At 30.2% G+C, this 14,179-nt stretch overlaps 1 pseudogene; it reads left to right on the top strand.

Annotated features, from left to right (window-relative positions):
- Positions 1–1,783: 1,783 nt before the first annotated feature.
- On the top strand, positions 1,784–9,743 carry LOC133174501 (uncharacterized; annotated as a pseudogene).
- The last annotated feature ends 4,436 nt before the right edge of the window (positions 9,744–14,179 follow it).

Raw genomic sequence — 14,179 nt, 5'->3', positions numbered from 1 at the left:
TTTTTACTGATGATAAGTAAGATTTTTAAAAATATTTTTTATACTACGGGAGCAAATTTGTATGAGTATGTTGATTTTGAATGGTGTTAAAAAAAAGGAAAGAAAGTCCCTCTCTGGTACCTCTCTAGTATCTCGCTTGTCAGAGTTACCTCTCTTGTGTTTGTTTATAGTTCTTAAAAATTATATCACGTCTGTCATTCGTTCGTACTTTTGCTAGATTTGTGAAAACTTACAAGAATACTTTTCTTTTCTGTTGGAAGAAGTGTGACCAGTTTCAAATTTTTGGCAATTAAAGCATTTAACAACAAAAATTTATGCGCGATGTACCAATGCTTCAATGTTTACATGATCGATGTGTTGAGAATGGTGTTGCGGATCTTATACAGAAAAACGATTTTCTCTGCAATATTTTAATAATATACCCGTATCTAACAAATAACTTCAATTTGTGTGTCTATATATCAAAATCGCATTCGTTCATCCATAATCAATGATCCAGAAAATCACCTTGTCTTAAGGTTCTATACATGTATAATAGGAAATGCATAGCACAGATCAGAGACGTATTATAAAGCTATGTAATAACGTAATAACATGTAGTAAAGAAACGGGTCTCGAATAAAATTCTAAATATTTTAATTAATATCAGTGATTTAGAAGATAAAGAACTAAAATTAAAGATATAAATAATTATTTCAATGTTGAGAACAACGACGAAAGTGAGCTAGACGTGTCAAAACGTAAAACACGTGAATAAAAAAATTCTGCGTCGACGCTCACCGTCTGCAACGTCATATCTTTATGACGTTATTTCTCTGTTTTAGCAAAATTGCCATAAGGCCCTTTTGTCATGGGCGCAATCATATATATATATATATATATATATATATATATATATATATATATATATATATATATATATATATATATATATATATATATATATATATCTTTATGTTGAGTTGAAGGCAAATTCAAGAGTCCAAATGTCTAAATTCTAAACGTCCAAATCCATACATATCCTACTTTGATTTGTAAGGGAAACAAAGCTGTGAAAGTGAAAATATCGGTCATTACTCATCGATCAGAAGTAAATACCAAGCTAGAAAATCATTAAAAATTAGTACTCCGCCAAGGAAATAAGCATCATTAAGGACCCTAGACACTAGACAATAGAGGAAATATTTTTTGGACATTGAGAAAATGTTCAAAGACAATGAAGTACTGAAGAACATATATCACTGTTGTTTACTTAAGTTGGAAAATACCTGCAAATGAAGTGTTCTATACATTCTTCTTGGCTTATTAAAGTGTTATGAATGCTTGATTTGATCACAAATTAAGTAATAAAACTGTACAATTCAATTTATTTGATTCTTGATCAAAGGGCAGATCACTCTATCTGCATAAAAATACCGCAAAATCAGAACTCTCTAGTGTGCAGTGTATAGAGGGTTCTTAAATCGAGAAATATCTAGATAAAGTGAAGTACTTTATTCTAAGAATAACTTTACACTACGGGAAATTAAAAGAAGGAAATATTTTATGGTAACTCAATTTCAAACTAAATTGCACTCGAAACGCTTGCTAGTATTCTTTATTAAATGTTCCTTTCTAAAGCACAACGAGAGTTTCTTTAGAATATGCCATTGTTAATCTAAATCCCATAAAGTTTTAAAAATAACTAGGTATTTTTAAGCCTTCTTAACTATTTCAGAAAAGATTATTCTAAATTAAAATTAAATTGCACTTCCTTGATTCAAGTTATTTCGTATCAAACGACATGAAAAGCGGAACTGCATTAATTTATTTTCTTACTGAAATTATATTGAACGGAAAAATAGTAGAAGCTTATGGTAAGTTTATTTTATTTATGTAAGTATTTTTTTTTTCAGTGCAAGATTTTTTGGTCTCTTCTCTTAAATATTCTAAGTCGATGAAGTACTTGATAAAAGTGATTTTACACATATAGATGTGTCACATTGTTGTATATTGCTACTAATGTACCCGAAAGCTTCGTTTTGACTGTTAACGAAATGTACTTTTAAGGAAATCTGAAAAATTGACAATATCTTCCTTAGATTTTTTTTTTATGTTCTTCGTACTTGTAATTATGCCGTTTAAGTCACCTGTAAAAAACGAAACTACAGTCTTCAAATCATTAATTAAAGAATTTATTAAGGGGGAAAAGATTTTCACAAGAAAATACTATCTCTTAAGTATTTTTCTGGTTAAATCAATTTTAGAGTAAAGTTTCATGAGAAAAAAAGAAAATATTTTTTACCCACTGTTGAAAATATAATAAATATGATACATCAGTCGAAAGATTTTCAGACGATTGATTTTTTTTTTTTTTTTTTTTTTTTTTTTTTTTTTTTTTTTTGCACAGGTTATCCTTTTTTAATATTCAATTTTTTTGTCATAAGTAACCATTATGACATTGTAATATACTTAGTAATATGCTATTGTGAAATAGCAGGCCTACATTTAAAGTGGTTAATACTTACGTAGATGTATCTATGAGGAAAAAGGAAATCGCAAGGAGAGAGACAATAAAAAGGAAGAGTTTCAAAACACACAAAAATAATGTAATATATGTGTCGCGTTTTGAATAAGGGAACAGTCAAGACCTTAGCACTTTTTTGTGTGTTCAATGTTCGGTATAAAACAAACACATAACCTAGGTATTCTTAACATGCTCTTATTGCAGATTTATATTTAAAGTCCATTTTGTAACAAAATATACCGTTACTGTAATTATAAGATGGAGTATGAAAATTAACATGAATGTGCAATAAACGTAACATGCATATAACTATATATATATATATATATATATATATATATATATATATATATATATATATATATATATATATATATATATATATATATATATATATAACTATTTTTTTTCAGAAAAATCTGTTGATCACTTGCAGGAAAAAAATCATTTTAAATTCATTATTAAATCAATTTCAAATCAATTCATTTTTATATAATAAATTTCCTTGTTACTTTTCCCTGAAGAATCTAGCAGTAACTAAAAAGTTTCATTTTCCTTCCCCTCCCCCCTTTTTTTTTTAAAGAAAATCTTGCTTTAAGAAAATCAACATGGCAGCAGCATCCGTATACATACAACACTTACTGGTATCCAAAGGGAGCAGATAAAGCAGTGGATGGGCGGTTTTCAGTCAGGACTCCTTTTGGAGGACAATGTACGATATCGGCCGATGGAAAACGAACTGCTACCTGGAGGGTGGATCTTGGAGGAATATTCAGTATACATCATATAAATATCTACTACAGGACAGAAAATCGTCCATGGGGTACTGTATTACTAACTATTTCACACTGTATTTTAATGTTACAATAAAGAAAAAAAGCAAGCATTTATTTCTCCATATTTATTTTTTCCAGATATCAAAATTAAGATTTTAAAAGCTTATTATCCTAGTGAATGCCGCCGAAATATGGCTGAAATATTGCCGACTCGGCTTTAAACCCTAATCAATTAATCAATCCTAGTGAATGAGCAGAGGATTGTTGTCTGTAAATATTTTATATTTCAAAATATTTATGTATTTTATAGATTTTTTTTTTCTTTTATGGCTTACCTAAGTAGTCTATTATATGCATTATGTAAAAAAAAAAAAAACTCTGAATTATCGAAGACTTTAACAACAAATATTTATTGAATATGCTAAATATGAGTAAAAGTCCGTATTGATGATTGTCATCTGCCGTGACATGTTGAATATAGATGTGAAAGACTTTGCGAATTTTTGTCCAAAGACCTATTTTTTTTTTATTTCAATTTCCAATTTGAAAGGTTCAAGTTGGCAAACAAAAATTAGAAAATTTCCGATTACGTAATGAGCAGTTTTAGTCGCCCGCGCGGCGCGATGTTAAGAGCGTCTGCTCAAGAATCGCGAAGTAGTGGATTTGAACCCAAGACATAAGGGTCAACTCCTTAAGTCGCGACACTAGAGCAAACTCTCTAACCACTGCACCGTGCGGGTGACTAAAGAGACAAAAAATTGTTTATAATGTCTCTCTACCGGTTAATTAAGTTGTGTCCAAGTGCCTTTTTTAAGTCAATGATTTAAAAAATGAACAAGCATTCAATACTGGGACATTTGATATGAATTTTCACTTACATACTTATACTTATATACTTCATTTGATATTTCATTTATATCAAATGTTATTAAAGTTTTTTTTTTTCATTTCATCAGACTTTACCAATGAATACACAGCCCGATTTCTTGGATTCTCGCTTTTTGTATCGAACACAACCAACAAAGATGACGGTTATCTATGTTTTAAAGACACAAACTACACTAGAGACACGGTACCGAATAATATAACAATAGAATGCATAAAACATGGACGGTACGTCATCTACTACAATGAGAGACTCCTTGGAGTTTCCTACCCTGATGGATATTCTCGATAGGCATTCAATGAACTCTGTGAAGTCCAGGTTTACGGTAAGGAATTACAATATATACTGTTTGCTGTGAGCAAATAAACGTGGGTATAGTGCACGGCAAATTTACTTTAACAAAAGGTCAATTACTAAGTATTTAAAAATAAAGCAACTGAAATCTTAAAGTTGAATATTTCATTGTGCGAGAAATATTCATGCTATAAGGACAGTTAACGGTCTTTTAATCTGAATGAATGATTAAATTTTAAACTGCATTCCACATTTTACCCTTTTTAAAAGAAAGAAATCTATATTTGATCATTTTAATAGGTCTTATCTAAGGTTTTGAGAAAAAAGTATATTTAGTATTGATATAATCCTTCCGTAAGTTCTCAGGTCATAAAAAGTTACCATCATGAATCCTGATGAACATTTGGTTGATTAGTTCGTTTGAAAAATGAAGGGTATCAGGAAATATATTATTATTTATTTTCTTTTTTTTTTTTCTTAATGACTATTCTGCTAAGCATACCTTTGCATTTTTAACTGCATGATATTTATGTTGAGGCTCGTGTGAACAATTTTTGATTTTTTAAAAAATATTTTCTTCCTGCATAGCCAAAGAGAACGTATTCTACATGGTAAATATAAGGATATCCACCCAGAAAAATTACGGACCATGCAATATACTTGCATAACATAGGAAGTGAAACATTAATTAAATGTGAAACAAATACTGAATGAATGTCTAAGTGTTAAAATGGCAAATGGATGTTACTAAAAAAAAATCAAAAGAATAAAATAATGTATTTTTCTGCGAATAAACTTGATTTAATATCAGATATTTTTAAGAGATGAATTTAAATGTCTTTCATCAGTACAGAAGGTAAGGGTTGGTGATTCTTGATGCTATGAACAATATAAAAATAACCTATCTACATCAAATATGGTCATTTAAGTATTTCGTAATACAATTAGGGTGTTCTTCCTCCGATATATATGGAGAAAATTGCACACTACCCTGTCCACAGAATTGCCTGGAACCTTCTTGTTACATTGTGGATGGGACATGTGTTGGATGTGCTGCTGGATACAAAGGCCCAAGATGTGAAGAACGTACGTAAATGCAAGATAAACCTGAAAAGATGTTACTGAGAGAGAGAGAGAGAGAGAGAGAGAGAGAGAGAGAGAGAAAGCATAAAAATGCACTTTTATAAATGTCCTTGAAAATGAATGTTAGGTGGTTAAGTTGACGGATGGTGTAGTATTGTTGATTTCCTTTTATTATCTGCGATTTGTAAATGGTTTTAGTTTCTTACGGTGTTAAGTTAAAACACAGAACATATATTTTGTTTGATGGTAAAAGGCTAAACATTAAGTTATATATACATTAAATGCCATGCATTGATATTCCATGTATTTCTCGAAATACGTAATTTTGAAAACTTTAATTCACTGTATGGGCTTCTCTTTCAGTGAAAATTTTAAATTATGTTTCTGCTTTCTAAATGTCATTAAAATCCATAAACAGTCAGTTGAATAACATAAATCCAATTTTTATTTTTCAGAATGTGATAATAATAGGTATGGCCTTGAGTGTAACCTGACCTGTGGTAACTGTAGTGACGGAGAACACTGTAATCACGTGAACGGAAATTGCCCAAACGGATGTGACGTTGGTGCTCAGGGGGATACGTGTCAAGAGCGTGAGATTTTCTTTTTTTCAACCGCATTACAAATCCTTCTGAGGATATGAACTGTCACAAGTATAACCTCAAGGTCAAAGTCTTAATTTTTTTTTTTTTTTTTTTTTTTTTTTTTTTTTTTTTGTTTCAGATACTTCTCGATCTATCATATCGATGTAAAAACAGAAGTTGAGAAGCTAATACACAAGTTGCACCTCCTTTCATCCTGTTGCACCTCCTTTCATACTGTGGAAATCGCAATTTTAGGCATCCATTCCTGCTGTTCAACCCATTGTTGCAATTAATACAATGTTTATTAAACAAAGTTCTTTAGTGAATAACTGTGTATTGCGTTTAGTGGCACTATTATCAAATCGTCTGTTTATATTTTTATAACAGCTTGCCCTCTTGGTAGACACGGAAGAAATTGTTCTGATATATGTCAGCCAAGCTGTAAAGGAACCTGCGACAGATTCAATGGTGCTTGTGAGTTTGGTTGTGTCGCTGGCTGGAAGGGAGTCTTCTGTGAAAATGGTATGTTCGTTGTGTGTTGTTTTGCTTATAAATCAGTTGGTTTCTATGTTATATGTACGTTGCAGGTAAGATCACGAAACCGTCTTAGGATTTGATGTGTCCTAGGTATTTCTAAGAAAACGTAGTCAATAGTCAGTTTCTTGAAGTTTTTTTAACTTTAAAATCGCGGTGTGAGTTCATCCTAACTTTAGATCTTCATGATATATTATCCTTACATCATCCTAAATTTGTTGATAACATTTTCAGACGGGAGAAACTGAAGGGGCACGGGGGGGGGGGGGGGGGGTAGCTGAGTGGTGCCTATCCATAACAAAAAATATTATAATTAACTATAGTTTACTTTGGTTAACTATAGTTAACTATAGTGATAACTTTGACACTTTGATTTACTATAGTGATAACCTTGACACTTTGATTTACTTAAGTGATAACTAAGAAAACTTTTATTTACTATAGTGATCACTATGAAAACTTTGATTTACTATAGTGATCACTATGACACAATAGTGATCAATTTGAAAACTTTGATTTACTATAGTGATAACTTTGACACTATAGTTACCGTATATACTCGCCTATAAGTCGATTTTTTAGGAGTTAAACTTTGGTCCAAAACTCTTTATCCGACTTACATGCGAGTTACAAAAAGATTGGTATTTTAGTAGGTCAATCCCTCTAATTTAAGCTTAAAAAATACAACCGACTTATAGGCGGACCGACTTATAGGCGAGTATATACGGTAACTATAGTAAACTATAGTTAACTATAGTATTTTTTTTTTGTTAGGGTACCCCATCAAGAATAATTTTGCCAACGGTTGTGCCCCATCAAAAAAATAATTGCTGAAATGTTCATCCTTCTCCTATTTGTATGCGTTCGCGTCAAGTAATTTTTAATTTCTATTTTGCTCCCAGCAACTGAAATAATTGTTTCGTACGTTTCTTATTTTTTCAGTGTCTTTAGTAGTAGAATGACGTCATATCATCAGAAATCACTGTAAGAGCTGATAAATTATATTAATATCTTTTTTTAAAAAATGTTCTCCCTAAGAAAAAATCCAAGAGTTGGGAAAAAAAATAGCATTTTATTTTTATTTAATTTATCAATTATTTTAATTCAAGTTATGCTTAGATGTTGAGACTATTTGGGACTGTTAAAAAATCAGACTCTTTAAGTTTGTGTCGAGTGAAAAAAAAATTATCCGTTTATTCTCATAAATAGTAAGTTAAAAATGACCCATTAAGACTTTTATGACGCTTGAATCAAGAATTTAAAAGAAATCCGTTTCAAATTATGATAAATTTTCTCAGTAAATAAATATTAATAAAAAGTTCGGTACCTATTCAATATCCCTTTCTATATACAACTGAAAATGCCAAATTCCATCTTTTTTTTTTTTTTTTAATTTATTAATTAATTTGTCTTTATAATTTCTCTGTTACGAACCCAATTCACTGTTATAACATTATCATAACACTACAGGAAACGACATCACCCACCATCTTCTCTGTCTTAAAATATGAATTTGGAATAATAATATTCCTTTAAAAATAGAACCAAATTAGGCCACATAAAAGATATGGCTGATAACTAAACATAAATTACATAAATTGTGACATAACAGATTACATACAATATGAACATATAAATCAAATTGTTTAAAACCAAAATAAAAAAATGAAATAGAAAAATAGACAAAAGAACCACAGGGAAAAGGTGTAGGAGCAAGGGTGGAAGGAGCTTATTTAAGAAATAAACAGCAATGTTAGAAAGTTCTCTGGGAAATGAACTTGCATGGATGGTCACGTGAACAAATCCTTTGAAGCCCAAAGGGCCTCTCGGTAGATTTGATCACGTACCAACCAAGTTCATTTCCCATTGAACTTTTTAACATTGTTGTCTATTACTTATATTTACTTTGAGACGAATATTTTAAGTAAAACTGTATGTATTACACGAACGGGCCTCCATACTGCTATGTTGTGACGCACAATGACCTAGAAGTGGTTTGGTCGTGAAAGTTCGCCTCGCTCCAACATTTTAATTTACAAGATGTTCAGCAGCCCAGTTCAGGAAATTTCTATTTGTAATGAAAAAACAATGATCGCTACTGAGAATAATCTTACTATTTTATGAGTTCTTAATATATTTGAAGTCAAAAGAGGAGGCACCGCCTGTTTTAGTGTACAAAACTTCAAAGGAATTTCGGGTTAAAAAGGTGAGTGCGACTTTAGGCTCATTATAGTATTCTTCACACCGAAGGAAGATCTACTGAACATCCGTTGAATGAAAAATGTCCATATGTTTCAATTATTTTATCTTTTTCATCGCTATTCACTGAGGAGTTCTGAAATCAGTTCCACCGTGACAGAAATATGTAGACAAGATATTATCTCGCTCTCGCCATTTTCACAGTATTTGTGCTAATTGTGTTGCACTTGGACCAAAAAATAAAAAGTCAAACAGCACATTATTGACATGTTTTCTAGAAAGTACAATACCTATGCAAATGAGTCCCAAATTTTTTTTATATAAGCATTCTTATGAAAAAAGTTATGCGAAGTCAAATTTTGGGCGAGACCTTGTGTTGCGGACACTACATTACACCTGTTATGTCTAAAATAAAATATTAAAGATATTTATTTATTCCAAACTTCTTGCGGGTTTTGATTATGTACCTAATTGCAGTGAAATAAAAGAAAAATCTTATGGTTCTCTTTGAAAACAAAAATTTTATTCACATTAATGACTTGCTAATTTTTTTGCCTAATTTGTCTCCCTTCCTTAAGTTTATCTACCTTTACAATCACACATAAGACCTATATAATTATCATGTGAAAATTAAATTGAATACTTCTAAATTTCAAATACATTTGTCATAACACCCTGGATATCTTCGTTTGTATCTTGTCTAGCTTTGAAAATGCATAGCATTTTTGTTGCGGACACTACAAGTAACCATAAGAATAATCTTTTGTCATTTTTTATAAAAATAATTGTTGATAAATGTTCATTGCTAGGCTGAATTATATACCACAGGATCAACTCTTGAAAATGTACCATATAAAAAGATGCAGAATGTGGTTTATTGAGATGAAAATAACCACATAATAAGGAGCATTAATTATTTCTTGTTGTATAATTGTTTTGCAGTTTTAAAAAATGTCTATGATTTTACTTATTTTAATACACTTAAAGAAGTTATAACAAATAGTTTTATAGATAAATTCAATGAATTAAAGAATTTACTGAGACATCCATAATTTTTTTTCAGTATTGAAATTGTTGCGGACACTACAATATATTGAAATATTGCTATATGACACCATATTTGGTTTGAATGGAGTAAACTGAAAATCTTAATCTCTAACTAGTTCTATATGTACAGTAAATGGTGTTATATTATAGGGAAATAAAAAATGCTAGTCAAAAATGGCTACCCGGCCTGGAAATTAAAACCCATATATGTACCAGTAAGTTTGAAGTGTTATCTTGTACAAAAATCACCACTTGTTATCTTAATCCAGTTAACTAATTGTATTATCAAAGGAGCAAAATATCAGAGAAGTGTTTTACATTTCAAAAATATTTAATGAAATAAAAAGTGAAAATAATAAATGAATGTGGTATATAGTTATTACTGTAGTGTCCGCAACACAACTGTATTAATTAGAACTAGACTTATTAATTAACAATTAACATCTTGATATATTCTTTAGTTTCCACTTATTCAGTTTTAAATACCACATGAAAATTAACTTCAATATATAACATAAGACTGACAATTGAAAGATTTTGAATATTATGTATAAACAAGTCGTTATGGGTGTTATTCAAAGTATGAAGTTATAGTTCCACTAAGTTTTGTAACCTTACATATTTGTATTGAATATTTGGACAATTATAGTGATGATCAATTGAAATCATGTTACATTTCTTTGAAGAAACTGTGAATTTAAAAAGCTGTTGCGGACTCTACAGCGTTGCGGACTCTACAAAACACAATATATTTGCCAGAATTCCAAGCAACACTGAACTAAAGTCTGATATTTTTTGGTAGATAGATTAGTAGCTGTACTGGCCTCTTACATGTAAAATAAAAGAAATATAATTCATAATGCATTCCAGAGTAAGCACATGTTGCGGACACTACAGAATTTTGGGACATTTTTATGCCAGTAAGAAGAAAATGTGTCATTTTCTAAAGTTTCGAAGAATCCACTCAAACTTTTCTTTATTGTTTCATTTATCATTTAACTCTAATTTTAAAATGAACCTAAAGTAAGAGTAATGCATTAACATATATTTTTTTAAACTGCAAGTTCAAACAGGAGAATTTTATTAAATTTCATAACGTATCTGCATTTTCACATATTTAAACATTATTTCGCTAATATTTTGTTGATTTACATACAGTAAATTGCATATAAAAGAGGAATAATTTCACAATGATTTGACATCTATAACTAAGAGTTTCTATTGTAAATCTCCTGAAACAAAAACTGGAAAACAAAGCCTTTTTTCAGCTGCAACAGCATAACGCAAAATATACCCCATATTTTAGGTAGTAAATCTTTAATATTTTTATTGTCTAGAACATGGGAGTGTTATATATCATTTAACTTGTTAGGGGTACCATTTTGTCATAATTTGGTCATAATTGTTAAGGGTTTAATCATATATTTTGATGCAGAGTGCATTATAACATAAGTGAGTATGAAAAAACACAAATACTGTGAAAATGGCGTCTGTATTTCGGTCACGCTATGACCTCTGACCCCCTAATAAGTTTATACAGAATTGAACATATTTTCTCTATAATAGGTTCATCAAAGAAAAAATATTTGCAAATGTAAATATATTGAAATGGAAGTTATCCAATGGAAATTCACTTCGCGGTGTCCTAAGAGAAAAATGAAAATCGAATAAATTAAAATGGTCGGGGCCATACTTTTCACGCGCACAATTTACATTGAACGTTGAATATAATGCCATTTACAAAGATGGCCCTGCAACTACCTATTTTGATATAGCAACAAACATAGCAGAGGATGATGCAAGCCCTCTTGCTCTTACACCATTTTAATGTCCATCAAATCTTTTCGGTAAATTTAAAATTCATCTTTAAAAAATTTTAATCGGCTTATTTAAAGAAAAATGCCTACTTTTATATTTCAATTACAAAATAAAACCAGAAAATGCAATCATATTTGTCATTTTTGGTCAAAAGAACAAATGTGCAAAGTAGATCATACATATTAGTCCATATTACAATACTGAGAGCATATCGTAAGAAGGGAAGTTTTTTTTTTTTTTTTTTTTTTTTTTTTTTTTTTTTTTTTTTTTGCGTATTAATTAAATTAATACATGTATATTTTAATGTTGATCATTTTCCTATTATCATATGTATTCTTTTTGTCTCTTTGTGTGAATTTAGGAGATTTTATTGTATGGAAGTCACCCTAACAAAACTGTTTTTGATCTTCAGCATTTTAATCATAGAAAGTTTAAAGAAACTATATCAATCTTGTATTCTTTTAATAGTTTGTGATGGTGGTAAATTTGGACTAAATTGTGCTCAGTCATGCGGGGTTTGCTTTGATAAAGAACAATATAATGTCATCATATAAATGGGACATGCTTGAATGGCTGCGATAAAGGTTATCAAGGAGACAATTGTACACAAGGTAATTAATCAAAGGTGATTCTCCATAGTAATACATTTTATCATTCTTCAAACATTTTGATGCCTTGTAATTAATACACACAAATGGTATTTCTTAACACAAACACAAAACAGTCAACGTTGACATGTGCTCTTAGGTTATATGTACTCTTTTCTATAAAAAAAAAAATGACATGTATGTGCTGTTTTTTTTTCTTCTTTTTTTTAAAATTATACCTTGAAATTTGTACACATAGGTGTAAAATCTAAATCCTAATTCTTTCAATTAATAAACATATTCAAGGTAACCGAAACAATTTTTAAACAAACCTACAGGGTCAGAGAAGTGATATAATCTAGTATCACTACTAAGTCAGAAATGTACTGACATTCCCATTTTTTACTGACAAACTTAGACAATTACTGACCTTGTACTGTCCTTACTGCAAAACTTAGACAATTACTGACCTTTCTACTGCCGGTGCTGATAAACTTAGAAAAGTGCTGACAATCTTAGTCGGTGCTGATAAACTTAGACAATTACTGACCCGATTACTGTCCCTGCTGAAAAACTTAGACAAGTGCTGACATTTACTGATAATTACTGTCCCTATTGTTCTCGCTCTAGCGGGGTCTGCAGAGGTGTGAAAATTTATTTTAAAAGGGTTGCAGTGTTTTATAAATATCTAATTTAATATATGAAATTTAAAAGAAATATTATTTAATGAAATGTTGATGTTTAGTGAAGAAGTATGCATACATATACACATATTTCTCTCTACTTTTTTATAGTGTGTATGACTAGCAACAGAAATTATTTAAAAAAAAAAAATACAAGGTTAAATTATCAAATAACCCTTCAATTTATTACCTATGTTTGATTAGATTAGTAATAAAAAAATAAATATATTTCACTTTATGAAGTGAAAACTTGAAAATTTTGTATTTCCTTAATTTTCACTTTCAGAAATTAAATAATTTTAAACTCATATTTTTCTTTTCTTCGTATAAAATGGATTTTGTTCTTATTTACATCCACCTTTTCGACCATATTAGTGTTCCTTCTTTTTACCTATTTTTGAACGGTGTTAAAATCACATTAATTACGTCCGATCTCAAATGTTGAAAATTCTACCATCAATCAATTATACTTTAATAATTATTGTGGAGGAAAAAAGGAATTGAAGTGTGAAATAAAATTAAATTTCATACAGTTAAAGTATTCCATATTAAATTGTTTATATTTTCATGGCCAGCAATGCATTTAAATTCCTGATCTTTACGATGTTTGATTACGGTTTATCGGCTGTATGTGTAGACTGTTAAATTAAAAATTTATCCTTGATTAACTAATCTATTTATCATCATATACGGGCAGTCAAAATTAGATAAACGCAAATTTAAGCAATGAATAATCCTTCATTTGCTTTGACAATGTGATTAGTATTTCTTGAGTATAAGAGAAAAAAAAAAATGAAATAAAACAGGTCCGTAGAGCGCGGGGGCGGGGGGGGGGGGACTTTTTCTGAGTATAGTATACTATGATATTTTTGCTATAGCAAATTTTCCTTTAGATACTGGTTGGCCCTTCCACATTTCATTAGTTTGAACCATATTTTATTTGAAAATGACAAGCAGAAAATACAGGCAATTAGTACAGAAAATCAAATATTTTATTACTGTAAGGTCGGTCACAGGCAAATCCCAGGATTTGGATAGTTATTTTTTTGCGCCCACCCCCCCACCCCCCTTTGGAACTGTTGCTACGGGCCTGTAAAATATGGTATGCATGTTGTTTTTTGTTTGTTTGTTTGTGTTTCAGCTAGTGTACTTATCGTAAATACGCTAGTATGCGTTGAGCGT

The sequence above is a fragment of the Saccostrea echinata genome, unplaced genomic scaffold, assembly GCF_033153115.1.
Source record: "Saccostrea echinata isolate AGI-Se365-2 ecotype Australia unplaced genomic scaffold, CSIRO_AGI_Sech_v1 ptg000058l, whole genome shotgun sequence".
In the NCBI taxonomy this organism is placed as follows: Eukaryota; Metazoa; Mollusca; class Bivalvia; order Ostreida; family Ostreidae; genus Saccostrea; species Saccostrea echinata.
This window is presented reverse-complemented; position numbering and strand designations above follow the sequence as displayed.